The 7,994-nt window shown below is 52.3% G+C and overlaps 1 pseudogene; it reads right to left on the bottom strand.

The window, feature by feature from the left end:
* Positions 1-2,632: 2,632 nt before the first annotated feature.
* LOC136313653 (large ribosomal subunit protein uL22 pseudogene) lies at positions 2,633-7,218 on the bottom strand (annotated as a pseudogene).
* Between the last annotated feature and the right edge of the window lie 776 nt (positions 7,219-7,994).

Here is a 7,994-nt window from a genome sequence, read left to right as displayed (position 1 = left end):
TCTGCCAGAACAGATCCTAAGGAAGGAGCTTCCTGGAGGGGGATGCAGGATGGTTTTTTGCCCTTTGTATTTCTCATGGCCACGTGCAAGGTCAGACTTGGAGGTTCAGGAGTCTTCTGAAAGGAAGTGAAGAGCGATGTGTCTTGATAAGGAGCTACTCGCAGCATGCAGGATGAAGGAGAAAGTGGATAGAGACAGGGACGGAGATTCCTGGGAACTGGTTCACTCTGGGCTTGTAGGAACCTGTGGTTTTGGAAATAGAGGAACTGCTAGTTAGAGATGGACTTGAGGTTGGTATGGGTCAGTGGAAGCATCTTATGTCAGCCTGAGGTAGGCATTATTATTAATGCCCATTTTGCAGATGAGGAAACTGAGTCTCAGAGAGATTTGGTGACTTGACCAAGTATATTTGCTAGTGAGGGACAAAGCCTGGATTCTGCTTCTTATCTACCATCTGACACAAAGATGGCTGCCATCAGTGCCCAGGAACTGTGCTCCCCATATGGCCCATAAGTGCTCAGAGGAGGGTCACTGTTACCCCTGGAGATTTGGATTTTATTGTTCTGGGTTGGGGCCCAGGCATCAGTGTATTTGTTCCCAGCTGAGGTTAATGTGCAGCCATATGTGTGCTATCAGACAGAAGCAGGGTGTGTCCCTCATGTGAGAACAGGATGTGAGAGACCAGGGCAGGAATAAGCCTTTGAGGAGTCAGGACTGGCCCTTCATCTCTGGGCGGGGCCTGCGTGAGACCTGCTGGCCAGTTCAAGGGTGGGAGCAGGAAGTTTCCTGGCAGGGGGTTTCCGTTTTATTGTTTCATCCAACATCTCATCAGTCACCAGCCAGGCCTGGGAACCAGTCACTGAGGAGCCTGCAGCCTGGAACCCCCTGAGTGAGCATCCTCAACCTGCAGGGAAATGTTGGCGTTTGCAGTCAATCAACAATTTGTTCAGGCAACTGGGAGATGGAGGCCAGGCTACGCCCTGGCTTCTGGAACAATACATCCATTATCACTGTATCTGGCAGCCGGGGTTCTCACGGCCAGTAGCAAAGAGAGCATTGCTGGGGATGGCCCCATTGCTGAGTCATTCAGTCAGCACTCACTGCCCACCTCAGACACGGCCCCCTGGCACCGGTCCCCTCACCCTGTGGGTGCCACCTCATTCTGGTGCGTCGTTCTACCTCAGGATTTTGCCTCCTGAGGACAGGGACTGTGTATATTTACTGCTCTTGGGAGAATAACTTGAGCCTGAGAACAAATCTGAAAGAAAAAAGACAAACCACACGCAAACCTGTACGGGTGTTGAGGACCAGAACCAGCCTTCCCCTGCCGGCCAGCAGGGCCTGCCTGGGGCTGGGGCTGGTCTCACACCCTTGCAGGGGGTTGTGGGTGGGGGGAGGAGGGGTTTGGAGAAGAGGTGGGTTCGACCAAGAACAAAAGAGCAAGCAACTAACAACAATAAAACTCTAACGTTAAACAGCCTTTTAAAATTAATTTTTGAGCAAAACAGGTGAGGGAGAGGAGGGAAAACAAATGATTGTTCCCATCAACATCCTATGTGCTTTTTATATTGTGTTGTGTAACCCCCTATTACCCACCTACGCCCAGTTATACAAGAGACAACTGTGTACGAAAGACCTGTGGAGGGTGGGCTGGGAGGACCCCTCTGGGGTGGCCTGGGCTCATGCGGTTGTACACGGTAAGCCACGATGCCACCCAGGCCTGCCTGAATCCAGCGTCAGCCCACGCTCTGCCGCGCTCCTGGTGTTACTCCCCTGAGATAGTAAATACCGCAGAGAATCCGCGCCTTCATACACCAGTCACGTGTGAACACGGAAGGGGGCGTGAGTGCCGGGGCGGAGCCTGGAGAAGGGAGCACACTGGACTCGCCTGGCTCTGCCCTGACCTCGGGTCAACACTGCTCCATGAGACTCGGTTTCCCCACCTGGTGGATGACCAGATTGGACTGGGTTGCCCAGTTTTGTTATGATTCTGCGGAGAGTGCAAAGGTATGAATCCAGAAATTGGTTTTAGGATTTACTCCCTCTCTAATGTTCCACATTCACTCTAATTAATCCCAAGGGCTCACACATTTGAAGGCAGTTAATTGTGTTGTAAAGGGAATCCTGGAGCAGAAATGCGAGCCGTAGCAGCCATCTTTCTGCCTCAGATGACCAAGTGCATCTGTTTGGGACATTTAGAGGAACCTGTGTCCAGGCAGGGGGATGCTGGGAATTTTAGGAGTCCGTGGCCAGCCCGTGAAGCATGTGCTTCCTAAAGTTCAGGGAAAAGGCTAGAAGAGGCAAGCACCACCGCCCTGTGATGGGAGGGGGCTGAGGCTAGATGGTTGTGTCACCGACACTAGTGGCCGGGGCAGATGTTGACCTCAGGCTCAGCCCTGCCAGAGCCTTCCCACACAGGATTTCATCTGAGCCCTCATCATCTATGGACAAGAACCAGTCACACACTGACAAATTCTCTCACTGTTCCCCCTTTACAGATGGGGAGGTCATGGGTGGCAAAGAGCACGTGGCTAAGTGGCCAAGCTGGGACTTTGACCCGGGCTGCGTGGCACCAGGGGCCATGCTCTGAGCTGCCAACAGATCTTTTATTTGCATTTATTTTATGCTGAATTCATTCCCAGGCTGTAAGCTTTTGTTTCTTCAGTTTTTTTCTGGGACATCTTTTTCTTCTGTGCAGCCTCCTCTCTGGTTTAGGAACAACCTGCCCCTTTTCAGTGAGGATCCTCTCAGCACGGCAAGGAGGGCTCGTGGGAGGGGTAATCCGCCCGTGAGCTCTGTAAATTCTGCACTGCGTTTTGGGAGCTTTGTTACCTGGATGTGCCCCATGACCAGAGAATCTGCATCTAAAGCCTTAAGTTCAGCATTACTGTCTGCCTTTTTAAGCGTGTCCCACAGAAATTCAGCACTTTCGGGGCCACTGACCCTGTATCCAGCCCCACTCTTTGGCTTGGGCACACCTACCAACTCCGCCATTGTAATGACAGAGTGGCAACATTGCTTCTGTAAAGAGACATCCTTCAGATACTTGGTGGCTTTGGGGGATATGCATACTCTTGATGACCTGGGCAGTTTTATGAGTGTTCTTAAGTGAATATGAAGGTTTAAACCTCTTGATTTGCATGATTTTTGTGGGGTTTTCTGGGTCAGGTGAATAGCGAAATGCTTTCAGAAATTACTTCAGGCTGCTTATGGGAAGATCTGATAGGACTTGTGCTGCTTCTCTAGAAGCCTGGACGCCTTCACGCCTCTCACTCTGGGTGAGTTGGCTGCTGGAGAAGGCTGGGCTGACCCTGGGGTCAGGCTTCTGCTCCAGCTCCCCTCCTTTCCTGATTCCCACCACAAAATGAGAGGGTGGGTGGTTTCCCTTGAACATTTGCTTTCCTGGGCCCAGGTGGGGGAGGAGACCCCTTCCTGCACTGTGTCCTCTCAGTCACATGCATGGTCAGTGAGAGACACCACTGGAGACTGCACGCCAGCAGGGCAGCCTTCCCTCCACCCCAGCCCCAGCCTGCTCACCAAACCCATGCCAGGAAGCTGGCCGTAGCTGGCTCCTCCAACACTTGCCTTGCCTGGGGGACCAGCCCAGGACTGGGCAGCAGTTAAGCACTCAATGTGAAGTATATCTGCACAAGGACACTGAGAACCAGCAGGAGGGGCCCCCCTCTGCTGAGGCGAGCCCCCTGGGCCGGGCTTGAGTGCTCCTGCTCACTTGCAGCCCAGCGGAGGTCCTGCCCCACAGGAGCGAGCACAGGCGAGTGATGCTGGGCTCCTGGCTTTGTTCCCCTGCAGCCTGGTGCCCGGCGGGCTTCGGACTCTGTCTAATTTGGTCTCTTTGGGTTTGTACCTTATGCATTCCTTTTGCCCACATGCTGGGCTCCAGGGCCTGCCTTGCTCAGGACTCAGGTGGCTACACTGAATCTGATATTCACGTACTCAGAATCCTGGAGTCATCAAATTCCAAAGATGTCAGTACTCATCTGGTCTGAGTACTATCCTTGACCCATGGAGAGAGGGTCACACAGCTGGGTTTATTGAGCCCCTTTTGGATGTAGGCCTCTCTGTTTATCAGGGCATGGAGGGAGGGAGTTGGGTGGGGGTGGGAAATGACGCAGAGAGAAGTAAGATCCAGCCAGCCTTAGGAGCCCCACAGGCCAATTGAGATGGCAGTATCACACCCGACTGACCACTCACAACTGAGTTCTGGCTGGTGCAGGAAGGGGCTCTCCAGGGCTGCAAAGTCACTATGACAGGTGACAGGGCCTGTGTGACAATCAGGAGGGCTGGACACTGTGACACCCTGGCAGGGACATGCCTTGTGCAAAGGGGGCTGCTGCCACTCAGCTAGGGTGTGTTGTACCACCGGGAGTTGAGAAGAGGTTCAGATGAAGGCTGGAGAAGTAATTGGGTCCAACCTGACAGGGTTCTGTCCTTTCAGTATTGTTCCTGACTTTCAGGGCCTGGGTCCAATGCCCCTCCTTTGGGAACTGCGCTGTTAGCAGAGCAGGCCTGAGAGAGCCGTTCTTCGAAAGGCCTGCTTGCAAGCCTGGCCCTTGGCCAGAGTCTGGGAACTTAGATTTCAGGATGGTTCCCACGATTCTCGGAGAGAAGGCGCTCACTGTGCCTAAATCGTTTGTGCAAACACTATAGCTCATGCTGAACACCTGCTTTCCTTTGGGGAACCAGGAATTTGGTCTGTGCTAGGCAGGGGGTAACTGTTTGACCAGCCCCCAATAAACACCCTGGCACCGGTTCTCTGATGTGCTTCCCTAGTGGAAAACGTTTCACATCTTGTCACAACAGGGAGGAATGAAGCGTGTCCATGTGACTGCGGGGAGAGGACTCGGGAAGCCTGCGCTGGTTTCCTGCAGCCCTTCCCTGTGTCTGTGTTGCTTGGCGTCCTGTGCTCACAGAGAAGAGCTGTGAGTCCAACCACATGTGGGTTCCTGCAGCTTCTGTTAGCAGATCACTGAACCTCCCAGTCAGTAAGCACCATGTCTAATCTCTTCTTTCTTAGCATCCTGTAGAAGAGGGAGGTCCCTAGGGCATGGGATGTTGAATGTAGGAAGCTCCTAGCCTGGGTTCCTGGGGAATGTGACTGTAACTTGGCTAAGCGAGGAGGAGCAGCAACTATGGAGGGAAGCCTGCTGCAGATGGCCTCGTGCACTGAGGGTTTACTCTGTACCAGACCCTGAGCTATAGGCAGCACCCACCTGGGTCATCTCATTTACTCCTCACGGAGCCTAAAGGTATGGGCAGTTAATGAGAGCCATAGGTGTCCAGAGAGAAGACACACCATGCGGAGGAGGGCCTTCCTGCCCCAGGGAGGAAGGCTGGGCATGTGGGTTCCAGGGCCTGTGTGCCCAGGCAACAGATCCCAGGGCCCATGGTCTGCAGCAGTGCCTCAAACACAGGCTGGAGCAGAAGCTGCGAGAGGACTCCTTCACCCTCCCCTCCTATAGTTACAGAACTCCCCCGTTTCCAGCTGGGCACACAGCTGCCCAGACAAAGGCCATACTTCGCAGCTGCCTTGCAGCTCCACATGGCTGGGTGATTCCCTGGTGAACAGTAGGATGGGGGCAGAAATAATTGACACCACTCACTGGTTGTGGCCTTCAAGAGAAGAGGCAGTGCCCTCCCCTGCCCTCTGGCTCCTCCCACTGGCCAGAGCAAAGCTTGCTCCATTTTGTCTGTGAAGTAGCCTGGACCTCACACACCCTGGAATCAGGGTCAGTGGGGCTGCCCGGGCCTGAGACTGTTTTGGAGAAAGACATAGATATTAATTTTTTTTAATATATTTTTCTGAAGCTGGAAACAGGGAGAGACAGTCAGACAGACTCCCGCATGTGCCCGACTGGGATCCACCTGGCACACCCACCAGGGGCGACGCTCTGCCCACCAGGGGGCAATGCTCTGCCCCTCCGGGGTGTCGCTCTGCCATGACCAGAGCCACTCTAGTGCCTGGGGCAGAGGCCAAGGAGCCATCCCCAGCGCCCGGGCCATCTTTGCTTCAATGGAGCCTTGGCTGCGGGAGGGGAAGAGAGAGACAGAGAGGAAGGAGGGAGGGGACTGGAGAAGCAAATGGGCGCTTCTCCTATGTGCCCTGGCCGGGAATTGAACCCGGGTCCCCTGCACGCCAGGCCGACGCTCTACCGCTGAGCCAACCGGCCAGGACCTAGATATTAATTTTTTAAAAGTCATTGTTATTTTTGTCTCTGATACAAAAGCCAAATCTATATCTGAATTCTGAGGGTCTCAAGCTTTTTTTTTTTTGCCACAGAAAGAAGTAGATTTTACCTTGTGAAATGTGTAACTAGGACAAAGCTTCATGAAGAAATACTAACCCTTACTATGCAGTCTGGTTCTAATATTTTAATTCTATTTAGTTTCTTAAAAACTGCTGGTTGTGTGCTCACTGAATTGTTGTCACCTGAAGTCAGAAGAACACCATCTTTCTACTGCCCAGGCTGACCTGCTCTCCTTGGGCCACCAGCTATCTCCCTCCCTCTGCACTGCTTCCCTCACCCCACATTTCCCCCTCTGTTATACAGCCATTTGCTCAACAAACACTCTGGGCTAGAAACCGCTCCAGCAGTCATCCCGGTAACAATGGCAAGGGGCTGAGAAGGGAGACAAATGTGACGACCAGTGGTCGGGAGGCTTCCTGGCAGAGGTGGTGTTTGCGCTGGGCCTTGAAGGACAGAGATAAATGTGGTAGAGCAACGTCCTGCAGGGCTGGTCCCCGCTCCACTGCAGCCTCAATTGCAGCCTCTCCCACCCTCACAGTCATGAGACACTAGCCACACTGCTCTTCCTTCTGTGCCTGAAAAAACCCCTAAATCTTTCCCCCTCTAGGACCTCCACATTCTGTCCCCTCTGTCTGGAGTGCTGCTCTCCCTCTGCCTCCCTCTTCTTCACCCAACCTCTACCTGCTGCCTCTAGCCAGGGGACGGTCAGCAACCACCTGTTGAAGGTATGAATTCCAATCCAGCCTCGTTAAGGTCTGAATTAGTCTTCTAGCCTCCTCCTTTCTAGCACCTCTGGTCCATCTTTGTCACAACTGTCATGGAGAAAGGGCAATGTCCTTCCTCTATATATAACCCTCAGTGGCTCCCTATTACCCACAGGGTGAAAGTCAAGTTCCTTTTGACTGGCTTTTTAGAAGACTAGTGATTTGGCCCCTACACTCCTTACCGGCATCTTCTGTTTCCTCGCCACCTCCTGAGTCTCAGAGATTTAGCCTAGGCTGTGTCGCAACCTGAAAAGCTTTCCATTCTCCTTCTTTACCTGGTGAACTCCTACAACATCCTTAGAAACCCAGCCCAAACGTTATGTCTCTTTTCCACTCCTCCAGCAGAGAGAACCAAGCTACCTCTGTTCCTCACTGGCCTTGTGTAGGCCTGTGTCCTAGGACAGGGGTTTCCCTGCTGGATTTCCTTGAGAGTGCAGGTCATGTCTTTTCACATCTGTAAATCCTGGTATCTTGTCCCAATCAAGCCCTGACATCCCCCTTGTCTTAAATATTTATTATCACTCCTGGTGCTATTTATCACCATTAAAGATCATTTCTCTTAAGTTACTTGAACAATTTTACCCTTTCCTGTAGAACAGCAGTTCTCAACCTGTGGGTCGCGACCATTTTCCAATGGCTTTAGGCGACGCCTGTGTTTTGGTCGTTCGACCCCTGCCGGGGTCGTGACCCACAGGTTGAGAACCGCTGCTGTAGAACCTTTCTGCAAATTGCTTCCAAACCAACATATCTCAACTGTTTCTTTTGAAAACCAGAATGTCTACATTTGATAAAAATTGCTGGAAAATTTATATTTGGCTAAAAGAAATAAGTATTTGGTAACTTTGCTAATTTTGTAAATTGGTTCATCATTTAAGGCATATTGATTTTGGCAAGTTGGCCTACTTTCTGCTTGCTGCACTGCTCTCCTAGCTGATATTTACAGTGTTTCAAAGGGAGTCTTGGC

The sequence above is a fragment of the Saccopteryx bilineata genome, chromosome 9, assembly GCF_036850765.1.
Source record: "Saccopteryx bilineata isolate mSacBil1 chromosome 9, mSacBil1_pri_phased_curated, whole genome shotgun sequence".
NCBI lineage: Eukaryota > Metazoa > Chordata > Mammalia > Chiroptera > Emballonuridae > Saccopteryx > Saccopteryx bilineata.
The sequence above is the reverse complement of the archived record's forward strand: the minus strand, read 5'-3'. Positions and strand labels throughout refer to the sequence as shown.